Source organism: Engystomops pustulosus, chromosome 1, assembly GCF_040894005.1.
Source record: "Engystomops pustulosus chromosome 1, aEngPut4.maternal, whole genome shotgun sequence".
Classification (NCBI taxonomy): Eukaryota; Metazoa; Chordata; class Amphibia; order Anura; family Leptodactylidae; genus Engystomops; species Engystomops pustulosus.
In genome coordinates, this window is record NC_092411.1 from 162,833,084 (window position 1) to 162,852,534 (window position 19,451).

The 19,451-nt window shown below is 44.6% G+C and overlaps 1 long non-coding RNA gene across 1 annotated transcript in view; it reads left to right on the top strand.

The window, feature by feature from the left end:
* LOC140066133 (uncharacterized) overlaps nt 1-19,451 on the top strand; it is a 75,540-nt gene that overhangs the window by 1,472 nt on the left and 54,617 nt on the right. The window lies entirely within an intron of this gene.

The following is a 19,451-nucleotide window of genomic DNA, read 5'->3' on the forward strand; positions in this document are numbered from 1 at the left end:
CCAAAACTGTACACAATATTCCATGTGTGGTCTGACCAGGGATTTGTATAAGGGCAAAACTATGTCTTTATCATGAGAATCTATTCCTCTCTTGATACATCCCATTATTTTATTTGCTTTAGCAGCAGCCACCTGGCTCTGGTCACTAAAATTAAGTTTACCATCCACCAATACCCCCAAGTCCTTTTCAGCTTCAGTTTTACTAAGTAATTGACCGTTTAGAACATAATTATACTTTTTGTTTACATGGCCCAAGTGCATAACTTAACATTTATCTACATTAAACCTCACCAACCATTTCTCTGCCCATCCCTCAAGCTTCCACAATTCCCTCTGTAATGCTAAACTATCGACCTCAGTATTTAGTACTTTACACAGCTTAGTATCATCTGCAAATATTGAAATTTGACTGTGTAAACCCACTACAAGGTCATTAATAAAAATATTAAAAAGAAGTGGCCCCAATACTGACCCCTGTGGCACTCCACTGGTAACATCAACCCAATCTGAGAATGTGCCATTAATAACCACCCTCTGTTTTCTATCACTAAGCCAATTACTTACCCAAATACACAGATTTTCTCCTATTCCCAGCAGTCTCATTTTATATACCAACCTTTTATGTGGCACGGTGTCAAATGCCTTTGAAAAGTCCAGATATACAACATCCACAGCATCCCCCAGATCCAGTCTTGAACTTACCTCCTCGTAGAAACCAATCAGATTAGTCTGACAGGACCGATCTCTCATAAACCCATGCTGACGCTGGGTTATTTGGTTGTGCACAGTGAGATACTCCAGGATAGCATCTCTAATAAACCCCTCAAATATTTTCCCCACCACAGCAGTTAGACTCACGGGTCTGTAGTTTCCAGGATCGCTATTTGATCCTTTTTTGTATATTGGTACCACATTTGCTATGCGCCATTCCTGTGGAACATAACCAGTCCTCAGTGTATCTTCAAATATTAAAAATAACGGTTTGTCTATCACCGTACATAATTCACGCAGAACCCGGGGGTGTATGCCATCTGGCCCAGGTGATTTATCTATCTTAGTGGTTGCGAGGCGGCGCCGTACCTCTTCCTGGGTTAAACTGTTGACATTATAAAAAGAATTAACATTATTCCTCATTGTGTCTTCCACCAGGGGATTTTCCTGGGTAAAGACAGTTGAGAAGGCGACATTCAGTAGATTGGCCCTTTCCTCATCTCCTTCCACCATGACCCCCATGTTATTTCTAAGGGGACCCACACTCTCTGTTTTTAGTTTCTTATCATTTATATACTTGAAAAATAATTTGGGATTATTTTTGATCTCCCTGGTAATATTTCTCTCAGTCTCTATTTTTGCGGCCTTTATCTGCTTTTTACAGGATTTATTTTTCTCTCTATAATCCTCTAATGCCTCATCGCTACCTTCACGTTTTAGCACCTTAAACGCTTTATCTTTCTCGTTTATTGCTTTCCTTGCAAGACTAGTTAGCCACATAGGGTTTTTCTTGTTCCTTTTATGCTTTTTCCCATAAGGTATGTGTTTCTCACAGGACTTTTTCAGAATATATATGAAAAAGTCCCATTTTTGGGGGGTACTTTTGTCTTTGAGAACATTATCCCAGTCTATGCCTTTAAGGTCTTCCCTTAGTTGCTGAAAATTTGCCCTCCTGAAGTTTAGAGTGTTGGTTGCCCCTTCACTAACGCTCTTAGTAAAGCATAATACAAAATCAATAATATTATGATCACTATTCCCCAGGTTCCCCCCAACCTGTAGTTTTGGTACCCTATCAGGTCTGTTGGTAAGGATAAGGTCCAGCAGTGCCCCCCCTCTTGTTGGCTCCAGGACTAGTTGCGACAGGTAATTGTCTTTTGTTATTGACAAGAACCTGCTGCCTTTGAAGGACCTGCAGGTTTCTGCCCCCCAGTCAATATCTGGGTAATTGAAGTCCCCCATGATAAGTACTTCACCATGCTTTGAAGCCGCATCCATTTCACTTATCAGCATTTCCTCCATTATATTTGGAGCCTTATAACAAACCCCTAGTAATATATTATTATTCTTTTTCCCTCCTCTTATCTCAACCCATAGGGACTCCACATTTGCGTTACTGATGTCATCTCGCAGGACGGGCTTGAGGCGAGAATTCACATATAAACAAACCCCTCCCCCTTTTTTATTTATACGATCCTTTCTAAAAAGACTATAACCATCTATAGTAACAGCCCAGTCATAGCTACTGTCCAGCCATGTCTCACTGATACCCACTATATCATATTTCCGCTACAACATCAAGAGTTACAGTTCCTCCATTTTGTTTGTGAGGCTTCTGGCATTTGTGTACATACACTTTATATGGTTTTCCCTGTCCGTATTCCTTTTGTCCTTATTCCCCAATCTCATTCCAGCCCCCCTTCCTCCCCCATGGACTATGACTCTTCCCAGCTCTCTATGTACACTGTCTATTTGCCCTGCACAAGTGTAGTTGCCCTCCCCCCAGGTCTCTAGTTTAAACACTCCTCCAACCTTCTAGCCATTTTTTCCCCTAAAACAGCGGCCCCCTCCCCATTGAGGTGCAGCCCATCCCTACTGTAGAGCCTGTAGCCGACAGAAAAGTCAGTCCAGTTCTCCATGAACCCAAAACCCTCCTTCCTACACCAACTTTTGAGCCACTTATTTACCTCCTTGATCTCCCGCTGCCTTTCTGGTGTGGCACGTGGTACAGGCAGTATTTCGGAGAAAATTACCTTTGAGGTCCTTGCCCTGAGCTTATGGCCTAAATCTCTGAAATCATTTTTAAGGACCTTCCACCTACCTGTTACTTTGTCATTAGTGCCAATGTGGACCATGACCGCTGGTTCCTCACCAGCCCCTCCCAGTAATCCGTCAACCCGATCCGCAACATGCCGAACCCGAGCACCCGGCAAACAACACACTGTTCGGTATGCACGGTCTTTGTGACAGATTGCCCTGTGTGTTCCCCTAATAATCGAATCTCTACCAGCACCTGTCTGACCTTGCCTGTGCTTCCATTACCCTTCTTACTGGAGCAGACATTCCCCTGGTTGCTAGCGGCCACGTCTTTCTGCAGCATTGCTACCCCAGAGCTGATATCCCCCTCATCCGCCAGCCTGGCAAACTTATTGGGGTGCACCAGATCAGGACTAGACTCCCTACAACTCTTCCCTCTATATAAATAAAACTCTTCCCTCTACCCCGCCTTCTACATGTTACCCAACTAGCTGCCCCCTCACTCTGCACCTCCATACTTCCCTCCCCACACCCATCTTCCCCAGAGAGTTTGTGCTCCAGGAGCAGCAAACTTCGTTCCATATTATCAATTGCCCGCAGCCTTGAAACTTGCTCATTTAGATCCAGAATCTGGGCTTCCAGATGAGCAATTTTCACACACCCCACACAGCAGTATTCCCCCTCGAACGGCTGTTCAAGGAAAGCATACATGGCACAGGATGTACAACGTGTAGCAATGCCACTTAGGGAGTCCATTGTTCTAATGGGGATTACAATAGAAATATGCACAGAAAGAAGAATCTACAGTCAAAGTAACACAAAACCTGCTAAAGCCCCTCAAACTTAAGTCCCTTAAACCTAAGTCACACTTAAGACACTGCACACACTTGGGATCAATGCACACTCGCCGCCAAGCTCACACACTCGCTTTTGTGAAGCTTCTTTTAAAGGTTATCTGCCACAAAAATCTGCAGAGCTCACTGCAACAAGATCTGGCTGCAAACCAGAAAACGTAGACAAAGCCACGCTAACCGGGGCGGACCGCAGCCCGATCGCATCGGCGTTTCTATGGAAACACCTGCGATCGGGAACGAGGCTTGTTCCCAATCGCAGGTGTTTCCATAGAAACGCCGATGCGATCAGGCCGCGGCCCGCCCCAGTAGGCACGGCTTTGTTTGCGTTTTCAAACGCAGACAAAGCGGTGTGTGGCACCGGCCTTAGTGTGCGTTGGCTGCATGTTTCTAATCAATAAGCATGCAAAGGATGACAAATTGCTGATGCAAGATTTGCTAATGCTGTTACAAAGGGCAAAAATCTGCACTGCACAAGCTTTATTTGGTTTCACAAAACTATATAGAAATTAGGAAAGAAGTGGAAGGGGGCGGAGAATTCCCAGCTCATGTAGTCTCTTGATTGGAGAACTTCCTTGCTGTTGCATGTCAATGTCATGCTCACGTCATGCTCACATTCCTTTAGCCTTGATTGTTTTAGTTATAATCACGATGCCGGCGCCGTCTTAAAATGAAGTCTCTGTTACAATGCTTTTAGGAAAATAGGACAAGTAGAAATGACAGGATTTGATCTATCAGCTAGGTTTACTTTAACACAAGTACATTCTTGTTCACACAATTATCAAAACTAGTGCAGTCTCTACGTTGTGCATTTTGCCTGTGGGGTGTTGAGAGAGCGCCAGATTAATTAAAATTGGCGCACAGTTTTCTTTAATCTGGTGCTCCCTGCACTGTTAGAGTGTGCACCATTTTTTTGGTGCACTTTGTTCATGCTGCAGAAATGTGGCGCAATCTCCGACTAAGCACTAACGCCCCTTTTGGTGCACATTTACCCGTCTTGTTGGAAACAGTGAAGCCGCAACACAATACTGGCACAGACACTTTATAAATACAGACAGAAAACTGATGCAAACGCTTTAATAAATGCGGAATAATGCATTCTCATCACATTTTGAAATGCATTGCAAATGCATCAGACAAATCTTATCCAAAATATTTACTAAAAACAGTATAAACTCCACTATTTGCAGTTTGCCTGTGAAGTGTGCAGAGGGCACCAGATTCATGATTTGTGGCGCCCGTTCTTCATGGCAGCCACTGCACTGCCACGAGAGAGTGCACCCACTTTTTCTTGGTGAAGCTTTAACATAAGGCATGCGACACCTGTCTGTCGGACTTTGCATGGTAAATCTGTCGCACGGTTCATGTTACCATGTGTGTGGCTGCTTTGAAAGCGTTTTCTTCCATTGCTAGAAGCGTATGCAGCTGTGAAAGTGTTAACATAGCTGCTTACAATTCCAGCAATGAATAAAAAAGCTTTTAAAGCAGCCAAACACATGGTAACTTTAAAGGTCACGGTCACACGTTTCGCTAGGCGTCCGTTCATAACGCGATGCTAGCGCACAGGGGGCGGTCCTCTACCCGAACGCAAATGAGTTTCCAGGGAAGCTCATGCGATCGCCTTATCAGTCGCATGCATCTCCCTGGAAGTGCATGTCCGTTCAGGCCGAGGACTGCCCCCTGTGCGTTAGCATCTTGTTATGAACGGACGCTTAGCGGAACGTGTGACTGCGATCAAGAACGCAGGAGGGGGGAAAAGCGGGACACTTTCTCTGCTTCAAATTTTGGGAGGTATAGAAAGGGGCCCGCTGAGTCTCTGCCTACTTAACCCCTTCTTGCTCTGCATCCGATATATGGCGTCGATGATGTCATATTACTGGCATACTGACACTGCCAATACCCTGCAATACATCAGTATTGCAGAGTATTATCATGAACAAGCATTCAGATGATTGCTTGTTCATGTCCCATGGTGGAAAAATTGAAAACATTTAAATTAAAAGTTATTCAGTAAAAAATAAAGAAAGAAATCAATAAAAATGTCCAAAAACCCCAAAACATATAAAGAGAAATCTAACGCAAAAAAAAAATTTATAACTTTTTCCCACATTAGGGTTTAATTTGACAAATTTAGTAAAACTTAAGAAAAAATATTCATGTATGATATCCCCGTAATTGTATCGACCCGTAAAGTAAAGATAACATGATTATGATTATTGAACACCAAAAAAAAAAAAGTAAAAAATCCAGTACAGAATTGATGCTTTTCTACTCCTGCCCTCAAAAAAAGTTCCTAAATTTTGAACAATAGGGCATACTGTCACGGCGAGGACGCCGCTGCCTCGTCACGTGACTTGGGGTGCAACTGTACGGGTTAATTTAGCCTACTCAAACTCGCGCTCACCTTTCACTCAGAACACAAATTGAGCATAGATCACACCTCATACAGCTCCAGCATCCCCCAAACCCGCTGCCACCACTTATTGCATTTATACTGGGACCAATAAGTATCCCCACTCTACATCAACTCTTCCTTCTCAGGCAGTCACCTTGTCACACCACTAGACATGCACACTCAGCACTCTAACAGTCACACAACTAACCACACTTCACAAGGCTATGAGTTCGCAGAGCATACAGGGACCAAAATTAAAGTGAAAATCTTTAATTACCAAAAGTTGGTCAGTGCATAAAAAAGATATTCAAAATAAAAGGACACACAACACGGCAAAACAGTTATAAAATAAAAAGGGAGAAAAATAACAGAAACTTACAACTTATAGTAAATCCTGATTCCCTGGAGGTGGGAGAAATAAGGAACACACTCAGCTTGTCAAGCAGCCCCCAAAATGTGAACGCCATTTCCTGTATTTCATACTGTTTTATAACTTCTCAGTTTGGTTCAGGTTTCAGAACCTCCCATTCATTAATTAGTCCACAGGGTCATTCAAGATTGGGTAAAGTGTTAATGAGGGGGGAGAGTCCAGGAATATTTAAACAGTTTCTTTGTTTCCAAAATCCTGATGCAGAAGAGGGGGGGTAGAGAGTCCTTTGGGGTCTGAAAAGACCAGTCTTCAGTTCAGAGGTTATCAGGCTGTAAAAGCTCCAGGATGTCATAAAGGCTGCCTGGACACTTCAATAGATGCCATATATCAGTAGTGGCGAACCTATGGCACAGGTGCCAGAGGTGGCACTTAAAGCCCTCTATATGGGCACCCTTGCCATCGCCCCAGGGCAGAGTTTGCCAGACAGGACTCAAGGCCTCTTGCAGTCCCAGGCAGCCCAGGACCCTAGAAGGAAGCTACACTGATAATCCAAACTTCTTCTTTCTACTGTATTGGTGTCCTCAGGTGCCTATACAATCTAAACCTGTGAAAGAGCAGGGAGTAATAAGTTACTGCTTAAATTGTCGCATTGGCACTTTGCGAAAAATACGTGGGATTTGGTTGTCGTTTGGGCACTGGGTGTCTAAAAGGTTTGCAGTCACTGCCATATATTTAAACCAATCTTATACATTCACGATTAATATCTCCTTGACAGATACCAACCCCAAAATGGTAACACTGGAAAAAGCATCTCATCCCGCAAAAAAATGCTGTCACATAGACCCAATAACGCAAAAGCCAATGAGGAAACTAAAATCCTGGCAGCTGCAGGGCGCTTCTTCTCTTCTGTGCCTCGCTGTTGATAGGGATTTTTATGCAGGGCCCCAACAGCCCTCTTGACTTTTGTAAGGTGAGTCCTAATTAACCATTTCATGGTTGTCCTGGTACCAGGAACTTCAACACAAAACTAAGACACGTCAATCTCTTAGTGTATGTCAAGATCTTCTCCCGTTTAATATCTCAAAATGCATAATATCACAGACAGAAGAGTAGGCGTGAATAGTATACTGTAAAGTTATTGGTCATCAGCACATTCTGGGGAAAAAAAAATAATTAATTGTGCTCAGTTCTCAGAGACCTTGTACACAGATATTGTTTATACTAATTTCCTGAGAAGGAGATAAGTGGACTCCAGAATCATATTATTATGCAGCATCGAGGGCAGACTGGCTTCTAATTAAATGTCAAAGGGTATTAGCTGACAGGCCAGCAAACAGGTTACATAAAATGAAGTTTGAATCATGACATTAACTTGACAATGGTCAGGGAACATGGCCGCTGTATCTAAGATGGCAGACAGCTGTCAAGATGGCATCCGAAACCAGTGCAATCTCCTTAACACCGTGCACCCATAAAGCAAGTAACGGCCACGTGTGGGGGTCTCTGTACTCGGGAGAAATTATAGAACAAATGGTGGGTTTTATCTTTTGGAAATGTGAAAATTTTAGGGCTAAATGAACGTATAACTGGCACAATTTGACCATTCTAAATTTCACCTCCATTTTGATTCAATTACTATGAAGATCTCAAGGGGTTAACAATCTTCTTAAAGGCTGTTTCTGATAGCTTGAGGGGTGCAGATTTGAAAATGGATTGCTTATATTGGGGGGTTTTGGTGCTAAATATGTAAAATTTCATTCAAAACTGTATTTATCCCCAAAATAGTCAATTCTGAAAATCCGGAAAAGCGATATTCGATTTGTAAGCCGCGTGACATCAAAATAAATTATCCAGACATTGCAAAAATTATGAAAATGTAAAGTAGACATATGGGAAATGTTATTCAGCAATTTATTGAGGTGGGAAATCTATCTCCCTGAAAATGCAATGATTTGGAATTTTAGAAAATTCATAATTTTTTCATTTTTTTTGTAAATAAACGCAAAACTTATCAGCCAAAATTTATCACTAAAATGAAGTACAACATTTAAAGGAAAAAACTATCTCCGAATCTAAAGTTATAACCATATAAAGCGACGCATGTCAGAATCCAAAAAATCGGGCTGAGCCTTAAGCTACAAAATGGCTGCGTCCTTAACCCCTTCGCGCTCCGCGGCGGATATATCCGCCACGGAGCGCAGTGACTTAGCGCTCAGTGGCGGATATATCCGCCACGGCTCCTATGCCGGCTCGGCTCTGGATCAGAGCCGAACCGGCATCGGGAAACACGGGGTGCCGGCTGTAACTAATAGCCGGCACCCCAGTGTAACACCCGCGATCGGAGTTGTCTCCGATCGCGGGTGCTTAACCCGTTAGATGCCGCGGTCAGCGCGACCGCGGCATCTAACAAGTATCTGGGGGGTCTTTCCCCCACGATCGGCCCCCCCGAACCGTTTTCGGGGGGCGCCGATCGTTGCTATAGTAACTCTGGGGTCCGATCTGGACCCCAGAGTTACTAGCAAGAATTGCCAGTAAGATGGCGTCTGTGACGTCATCTTACTGGCAAAGTGCCAGCCTATGCAAGTGCATAGGCTGACACTGATAATACCCTGCAATACATGAGTATTGCAGAATATTATCATGAAGAAGCAATCAGAAGATTGCTTCTTCATGTCCCATGGTATAAAAGTGAAAAAGTAAAAAAAAAAGTTATTCAATAAAAAAATAAAGTCATAAATCACTAAAAATGCCCCAAACCCCCAAAACATATAAAGAGACATATAACTCAAAAAAAAAGTCTAAATCATAACACAAACCCCACATATATAGTATCACCGCGTCCGTAACAACCCGTAGAATAAAAGTAAATCATTATTGAACCCCCACGATAAACGCCGTAAAAAAAAACTGTTATAAACCCTCCAAAAATTATGATTTTTACCTTTTCAATCCCACAAAAAATGATATAAAATGCGACCAAAAAACCATATGTACTCAGACATGATACTGGTGCAAAGTACAACATGTCCCGCAAAAAATAAGCCATCAACCAGCTCCGTAGCCAAAAACGTAACAAAGTTATGCCACTTGGAAGATGGCAATACAAAAATTATAGATTTTTCCCCACATTAGGGTTTTGTTTGACAAATTTAGTAAAACGTAAGAAAATATATTCATGTCTGGTATCCCCGTAATCGTATCAACCCATAGAATAAAGATAACATGACTATTAGTCTATACGGTGAACACCAAAAAAAAAAAAGTCAAAAATCCAGTACAGAATTGATGCTTTTCTACTCCTGCCCTCAAAAAAAGTTCCTAAATTTTCAACAATAGGTGATACCAACCCCAAAATGGTAACAATGGAAAAAGCATCTCATCTCGCAAAAAAAATGCCGTCACATGGCCCCAATAACGAAAAAGCGAAAATTTTATAGCCTTCAAAAGGGGCCAATGAGGAAACTAAATTCCTGGCAGCTGCAGCGCCCTCCTTCCCTTCTGCGCCTCGCTGTGCCCCCATAAAACAAGTAACGGCCACATGTGGGGGGTCTTTGTACTCAGGAGAAATTGCAGAACAAATTGTATGGTGGGTTTTCTCTTTTTATATTTTGGAAATGTGTAAATTTTGGTGCTAAATGAACGTATAAGGGAACAATATGACCATTCTAAATTTCACCTCCATTTTGATTCAATTACTATGAAGATCTCAAGGGGTTAACAATCTTCGTAAAAGCTGTTTCTGATAGCTTGAGGGGTGCAGATTTGAAAATGGGTTGGTTATATAGGGGGTTTTGATGCTAAATATGTAAAATTTCATTCAAAACTGTATTTATCCCCAAAATAGTCAATTCTGAAAATCCGGAAAAGCGATATTCTATTTGCAAGCCGCGTGACGTCAAAATAAATTATCCAGACATTTCAGAAATTATGAAAATGTAAAGTAGACAAATGGGAAATGTTATTCAGCAACTTATTTAGGTGGTAAATCTATCTGCCTGAAAACGTGATGATTTAGAATTTCGAAAATGGCAAATTTTTCAAAAAATTCATCACATTTTCTTTTTTTTGTAAATAAACGCAAAACTTATCTGCCAAAATTTACCACTAAAATGAAGTACAACATGTGGGGAAAAAACAATCTCAGAATCGTTTTGATAAGTAACAGTGTTCAAAAGTTATAACCATATAAAGCGAAGCAAGTCAGAATCCAAAAAATCGGGCTGAGCCTTAAGCTGTAAAATGGCTGCGTCCTTAAGGGGTTAAGGGGTTAAACCTGGAGCATGCCCTGGCCATTATGATTGAGGGTGCGGTCACAGGTGGTACAAACATGCTGGTAGCTCCTGGAGACAAGCCTTGGCCCAATTGCATATGTGTTTCCAGTGAAATTAATGTGATATAAGATACTGGGAGCTAGTTACTGATCGCATGCATTTCACAGGAAACCAATATATGCAACCGGGCTGAGGCCTGCCCCCTGCTAGCGTTGCGTTTGTAACATTCAGTTTTTCAGATGCAGTTTTTGAAGCCAAAGACAGGTGTAAAGGTTGAGAACATATCATTGAGAGCTCCTCCTCCTTTTTCACTCCAATCCTGCACATATAAACACTAATAATGGTATAAAAATCCTTGATGTATTTATGTTGCGATTTACCATTGTGTTTTTTTAACAGCAATGCAAACATGTAGGTGGAAATTTATCACATGCTGGTGCTCGTGCACTAGTATATGATGAAATCCCCACCTCTCTGACGCTGCCGGATACATCAAGAACCTGGGTCATGCGTTTTCAGTCTGTTTAAAAGCGATCCAAGAACAGACCGAGAACACACTGGGGCAGATTTACTTACCCGGTCCATTCGCGATCCAGCGGCGCGTTCTCTGCGCTGGATTCGGGTCCGGCCGGGATTTATTAAGGTAGTTCCTCCACCGGCTCGGGCTGAGTGAAGGTAAGTGCAAGCTCCGCAACAGATTTTTTGTTTTAAATGCGGCGGTTTTTCAAAATCCGTCGGGTTTTCGTAAGGCCACGCCCCCCGATTTCCGACGCTTGCATGCCAGCGCCGATGCGCCACAATCCGATCGCGTGCGCCAAAATCCCCGGGCAATGCATGGAGAATCAGCGCAAATCGGAAATATTCGGGTAACACGTCGGGAAAACGCGAATCGGGCCCTTAGTAAATGACCCCCCCCACTGTGTGATAGCACCCTAAGGTCTAAACTCATCTGCATTCAAGGAGGAGATATTTAGGAGGGGATTGAAATGTATTTTGAAAGCACGTTGTGTAAACATGGACTTGAGGTCCAGCATTAGGCCAGCTCACCCTCATATTGTGGCCCCCTCTCATTCCTCCTCTCATGTTGTGGCCCCATTCTCATCTCTACCCTCAGATTATGGCCCCATCTCATTTCCCCCCCTCATACTCCCTCATATTGAGGCCCCTCTCATTCCTCCCCTAATATTGTGGCCCCATCTCATCTCTTATATTGTGGCCCCTCACACATTGTGGCCTCCTCTCATCTGCTGTATTATACTGTGGCCCCTTTCATCTCCTCCCGCTCACATTGTGGCCCTAACACCAGATACTTACTTCTCCCAGTACCCCAGGAGCTCTCATCTTCCTCTGCTGCTGCTATGTGCTGTGATGCGGGCAAATGTGATCTTCACATGGTGCCTGCCGGCCTCTACACACAGCTGCAGCAGAGAAACAGTGATGATGCAGAGAGCTGATAGTTCTCTGCACCATCATCTTATTCAACTCTGTGTCTGCAGGATCCAGATAGAGTTGAAGTCCCAACAGTGCAGGGGCACAGTCAGAGGTGGAGCCAACTGGTGTTTTCACTGTTACACTGGTGGGCCAGTCTGACATGGGCAAAATATGTAGTGCCCTAAGCCATGCCTTTTGGCCCATCCCTTATTCCTCCTCCAAAAATTATAATACCTTCCATTAGTGCCCCCCAATTTTCTTTCACAGTGTGGTCCCCTCCTCTCCCTGATAGGTCCTTCCCCAGCAGAACTCCCTCTTATTATGCCTTTCATGGCAGCTCCCCAACATATAATGTCCCCAAAGCAACTCCCCCTCATAATATAGCACCTCATACTGTCAAAACAAACCTCCCCTTACCTTGTTGCAGCTTAGTGCAACATCCGCCACCAGGGCCTAGCATTTTCTTGGAGTCTGGAGGCAGCCGGGGGAATACCGGAGTAGGTCTCCGGCAGGTGGTGTGTGCATGAAATTGTAGAGAGGGAGAGGCTGATGTACTGAATCTCCCTGGGGCAACCCCTTAGGGTGAAGACACACATGGCGTTTTTGGGCCGTTTTTACAAAGTGCGTTTTCAGATCGTTAAAAACGCATGCGTTAAAAAACGCATCCGTTTTTTTAAAACGTATGCGTTTTTGTCCGTTTTTCATTGCGCAATTTCGGAAAACCGGACAAAAACGGATGCGTTTTTTAACGATCTGAAAACGCACTTAGTAAAAACGGCCCAAAAACGCCATGTGTGTCTTCACCCTTAGTGTCCGTAGTATATGTCCCTGGGTAGTGAATGGGGGAGCCCTTGATGTTACAGCCGTATCAGGGACCAGACGGAGGCAACGTTGTGCAGAAGTAACTTACAGTTCTTTATTGGAACAACTGCAGGCAACGAGCCAAATGATCTTGTACAGATATCGGATTATTAGATAGTCCAGATTACTGGAGAGTGGCCATGGAGAGTGAACCTCAGGAGTTTGTTCACCAGCCTGGTTGCAGATACAGACTCTGAGGTAGCTGTGTCCAATGCTGGAAGCTGCAGCTTTAATTCTAGGAGGTAGTTCTGTGTGAGACACTGAAGTTGTATCTCACACTGTCTCTGGTCACTCAGTGTTGTAGAAGAGATGCTCCTCTGTCAGGAGCTGGGCCTAAAGAAGTCTTTCTAGTAAGAGAGCTGGCTGGCAAGAGATGCTGCTCTGTCAGGAGCTGAGCGTAAACAGCTGCTCATGAGGTGAGAGCTCAGCACTAGGAGCTGGGCCTAAAGAGCGCTTGTTTTGTTAACCTCTGGTCAGTTGGTCTCACTCTCCAAACACACTCCAGTACAAAGGCGGAACATCATTGGATAATAACATTAAACAGATGTACCGAATGATACAAGGGGCTTATTCGCAAACACTCCTCTGCCATGCGCATTGGCAGGGGTGTTGCATTAGTAAAAATTAAAACAACACAGTTACTTACCTCTCCCTGTTCCCCAAAACCAGCTCTCCTGTTATCCTCTGCTGCTGTGTGCAGCACTGAAGCTGGCAGGAGCAAATTATGGTTGCCCTGCAATAAAACTAACTCTTTTACTGTCACTGTCATTGTACTTTTTAGTGTTGGTATTTATAATTTCATGCCCTGGGAAGTTGAAAAAAATTCCAAATGCAGTACAACTGACAAAAGTACACAGTTTAATTTTTCAGGCTTTGTATTTATGGCTTTTACTGTGCTGTCCAAATGAAGCATTTTATTTATTCTTTGGGTCAGAACAATCACACAGATACCATAGTTTTTGTTATGTTTTAATTCTTTAAAAAATAAAACCTTTCAATAACTATTTTTTCTATTTACCATATTCTGAGGCTAATAACTTTTACTTCGGTGTATGGAGCTGTGTAAGAAGAACTGTGGGAAGAGCTGACATTTTAATTGTTACTGTTTTGGGGACTGCACTACCTTTTGATCATGACCTTTGTGGCATTAATTGGCAATTGTGGGGGTTTACTGTCTGGAATAACAATTTATAGTACATCTATCATCAGATTCAATTATAGTAGACTAGTCTGTCAAATTAGCAGGGGAGAACGCTCGGACTTCTGGTCCTTCCTCCGATGCTTCTGGTGATGCTAGCAGCGTTCTCAGACCTCCTGTGCGTCTCCACGCAGACTCCACCTCTCATCCACTACCCACGATCTCTGTCGCATGCTCTGGTCAGCGGCTGCTAAGACCTTGCGCTGTTTAGCGTTTGTGTTCTGGACTGCTGGGAGTTGTGGTACCTCTACTTTACTAGTCACCTGTGCCAGTGTCTGAAATCCCTTTATCGCTTGCTGTCTGCTAAGGTTTGACATGCTTTTCGTTCTGTATTGTTGTGATCTCAGCTAATATTTGTCTTTGACCCTTTTGCTTACTGATTTTGCTCTTGATGTACCCTCTCATTGTGACTCTACTCTACTACTCTTTTGTGTTTTATGTTTGTCAGTTTGTTCGTGTTGTTCCCTTCCCATACTTAGCTAGTGTATTCCAAGTCTACTAGTAGTCTCCCAACGGTTTAGCGTGTGTGTGTGGGGGTGGGGGGCTATAGGAAGGAACAGAGGTTGGAGCGAGTTCAGGGCACACCTTCCCCTGTCTTCAGTGTTACCCAGCCCTAACATAGTCCTACTCACATGCTCCTTCCGTCTTCACCTGCAGGGCACAGTTTTTATAATAACCTAGAAAGGGGACATCCCCCCATATTTTATGTTTTCTCATAAATCATAAGTTTACCATTATCATGATAATATACCACCTAGGATCACATTACTGATATCAAGTAAACGATTAAATGAATGGCACTCACCACCATGTTGTGTCTTTCAAACGAAGATTTTTATAGCAAATATACTCACATATCAACATAACGAATAGGGAGGGAGGACTGTGAGGGCCGTTTTGCGAATTGCGCTTCTATTACTAGAGCTGGAATAAGCGCAAGCCGAGAAACAGCTATTGCTCTATTCCATGGGTTGTCCTCACAGTCCCCCCCTCCCTATCCATTATGTTGCTATGTGAATATATTTTATTTATCCATATCAATCAATAGGATCACTTCTGGATCAATTTCTTTTTGAAAATGTATGCTTTTATTTATATGCTATAATTATTAGACAACGGACATGCACAGCATAGCCACACCTCCTATATTCTGGTGCCTTTATATATAACATATTTTGTGTCTTGATGGGGTGGCAGAGTTTTTAAACTAGGATTGGTGGTGAATGAAATGGAAGAAGCTAAAGAGGTAGACAGATCAGAGAGAGGGAAGCCTCTGTTGGTCGGTGGTGATGTGGGCGGTGAATCATGAAGTAATGCAGTGGATAGGGAGATCCACAAGTTACAAAATGCCAGAAGTATTACAGGCAAAATGGGTGTTAAAAATGGGCAAAAAGTTTGTTATATAATGTAGCCTAGCGGCAATAGATCATTGTGTGATGTGTGGATGTGCGGTCCAGTTCTTTTTCTCTCCCCATGTTGGTTTATTTTGTTTTTCCTGATACCAGCACTCCGCCCCATTCGACCCAGGTGTTTTTAAATTAGCAGGAGACTGCATATAGGGGCCGCCTACTTCCTCTCAGCTAGTGTCTGAGACCACATGGAACAGTGAGTATTCAACACCTGTTTACACATGGTGAGCCTTTTTTCCTGTTCACATGGTGCGGTATTGCATGGCGTCCGCCGCTTCTGTGGTGCGGTGCTGGTGGGAGCCCGGGGCCCGGAGCCATGGGGGCTATGCCTGCCAGTATGGGTGCTGGGGGGGCAACCGGGTCTTTGTCCCTGCTGGCGCTGTGCTGCAGCGGTGGTGGACGCCGTGTGATGCCGCACATAATAGCATAGGGACCCACCATAAAGAGGTCACTGTGAAGTGGTTAGTGGGCTTATACAATTTGATCAAAATGTAACTAAGAACCTCGAGTTCAGTATATAATGTAGCCTAGCGGCAGTAGATTATTGTGTGATGTGTGGATGTGCGGTCCAGTTCTTTTTCTCTCCCCATGTTGGCAAAATGGGTGAGGTATTAGAGGAACAGTTAGATGTAGTTGCTGTAGCGGAGAAATGATGCATCACATGATTGGGCTGTTAAAATTCAAGGTTTTACACTCTTTCGGAAAGACAAGCAATTGGGAATGAGACAGTGGTCAATGTAGAGAAAATAGTGAGTCACCTATATAAACAGATGGAGTGGGCGGCAGAGGAGGGCTTCTCCATCCATTACCCAAGGACCTATCTTACAGACACTCAGGGATTGCCCCAGGGAGAACCAGCACATCAGCCTCTCCCTCCATATTTATTGCACACACCACCTGCTGGAGACCTGCCAGGCTGTAGGTCAGCCCTCCAGTCCCCATACCATGCACCGTGACATTAGCGCGCCCTAGGCCACAATCGCCAGCCACTCCGGTATTCTGGGCCCCGGCTGCCTCCAGGCCTCAAGAAAAGGCCAGGCCCAGTGGGGGATGTTGCACCTATAATAGCTGTCTCCATTTGTCACATTCAAAAACTGCATGTCACAGCCCACATGCTCTCATGAAATGCACAGCTCTATTGGGGATTAATGGCAAATTTAATAAAATAGCAACAATCTGCTAACAAAAACAGTATTGAGCTATAGAACAAAAAGATAGCAGATTTGGTCATAATGTAATTCTGTGAAAACCATTTAACTTCACATGAACACACAGCAAAATAAGCAAGCGGCAAGGAATTGAGGTCAGGAAGGTAGCAAGAGGTCACGATGAATAGTACTCAGAAATAGCAACTAGAGAGCTTTCTCATTGGCAATGAAACACAAAGATCTGGCAGGGGTCATAGGAAGAGGCCGTCTATTTAACAGGTCAGCGGCCAGCCAGCGACATTTAGTGGCCCGCTGGCCCTTTAAATCTCAAAGGGCCAGCGTGCGCATCCTAGCCTTCTAGGAGATGGTACTGGAGCGCGGAGAGTTAAGAGCCACTACATGGGGGCACTCGGGGGCCCTGTGACCGAGACGTGGGTCGCAGGGGCACATGTGACAGTACCCCTCTTCGGCCTCCCCCTATTCTTGGCCCGAAGGAACCTCTGAAGGACCCTGCGGTCCAGGATGTTGTCTTCAGGCTCCCAAAATCTCTCCTCTGGTCCGTATACCCTCCAGTCGATGAGAAAAAAACATCTCTCTTTCACAGTCTTCATGTCCAGGATGGGCATGGTGGAAGGAAGACGAGGCTTGTAAGCCATGGGGTGAATGCGCTTCAACACCTCGAATGGACCCAGGAAACGAAGGCCAAGTTTGCAGCTGGGAATCTTCAGCTGGATATATCTGGAGGACAGCCACACTTTATCACCTGGAGAGAAGACTAGAGGAGACTTGCATTTCTTGTTGGCCTGGGTTTTGGTGCGGGTGGATGCCTGAAGAAGAGACTGCCGAGTTTTCTTCCAGATGGAGTTGAAGTCTTGTACCAAGTCTTCCACGGCAGGAACATCAGATGGCACTGAAAGAGGAATAGGTAGGTGTGGATGTCATCTATAGACAATAAAGAAGGGAGCGGCACCGGCAGATTCAAAGTCTAGGGTAACAGGGTGGACCAGCTATCCTGTCGAGTGGAAACAAAGTGCCATAGATAACAGCCCGTCTGATTGACTCTCTCCACTTGCCAGTTTGACTGTGGATGATAGGCAGAGGAAAAGTCCAGCATTACTTAAATTGATTGCACAAGGAATGCCAGAGCCTGGAAACAAACTGGACCTCTCGTGCCAAGACAATGTGCAGAGGAGGTCCATGAAGCCGGAAGAGGAATGAAGTGGGACATTTTAGAGAAACGTTCTGTGACCGCCCAGATGGCGGTATTAACGGAAGAAAGTGGAAGATATGAAATAAAGTCCATGGCCACGTGAGTCCACGGGCAGCTGGATATAGGCAGTGGCAGGAGCAGACCTGCTGGTTTGAGACATGATGACTTATTTTGGACACAGGAACTCAGGAAGTCTCGTACATCCTTGACCAGACCTTCTCCACCCCAGTGTGCCCAGCCCCCAAGATAATATCCTCTTCCAAAGGGCAGGTCGGACATAGGTCTTGCCAGGAGGAATTTGCTGTAGATCCACAGGAGGGCTTAGAGGACTTTGGAGAAGGCATGGTGGACACATGATGAAGTGCCACCAGACCATATGACGGGCACTCTGACTCCAGTCTGCCAGTTGAACACAGGAGAATGACGTTGCAACCACGGAAGGCCCAGAATAACAGAGGAGGTAGACAGAGGTAGCACGTAAAACGACAGCCTTTCCTTGTGCAAGGCCCCAACTTGAAGGAACAGAAGCTTAGTGCGGTACCGGACTGAATCGCAGAGGATCCACCCACTGACGGATGAGATGACCAGTGGATCTCAAGTCGGATCACAGGAAGATGATGCTGGAAGACCAGAGCATTATCCCTGCAGAACCGAATCCACGAAGGCAGAAGCACGAAACTGGATACTTGTTCCAGAGCTAAGTGGGACAGGAATATTCAGGCATGGAAAAGCTTTGTTCTCACCTGGGGACACTTCTCCCAGAAACCCTAGGTGCGTGTGTTTCCCGGACGTTGTGGACAAGTCCCGCTGTGGTGGTCTTTAGAAGACTGGAGTCAAGCGGGGCAGTCGATGGGTCCTGATCTGTGCTTGTTCAAGATGCTGCTCTCCAGGCTCTCTGAGAACCAGATGTCAATTCGAGTGGTCAGGGAGATGATGTCACTCAGAGAGGATGGCAGGTCCCGTGCAGACAGGTCGTCTTTGATTCGACTAGCCAGTCCTTTTTTAATGGTGGCGACCAAGGCCATTTCATTCCAAGAAAGCTCAGAAGTAGAGATGAGCGAGCATACTGGTCCGAGCTTGATGCTCGTTCGAGCATTAGCGTACTCGAAACTGCTTGGTGCTCAGACAAGTATTTCGCCCGCTCGAGAAAATGTCATCTCGTGGCGTTTAGATTTTGGGCGGCCAGAAACAGAGCCAATCACAAGCCAGGAGACTCTGCAGTACACCCAGCATCACATGGTACACTTACATTTCGATAGCAGTGGTTGGCTGGCCTGATCAGGGGACCCTGGAATAGACTAGCCCCTGCCCGCGTTGCTCGGATCATTCTCTGTCTGGATGCCGTTAGGGAGAGAGCTGCTGCTGGTCAGGAATAGCGTTAGGGTGTTCTAGTAAATTACTGTTAGGCAGGAGTGATTCTCCAAGAACCCAACAGCCCTTGTTAGGGCTACATTAGCGTTTTTCAAAAGTTAAAGTGACACGCTCAGTCACAGCACAAAATCCTTTTGTCTGCTGTCAGTGTAGGTTAGAAACTAGCCATAGCAATCATCTTCTGTGGTTGC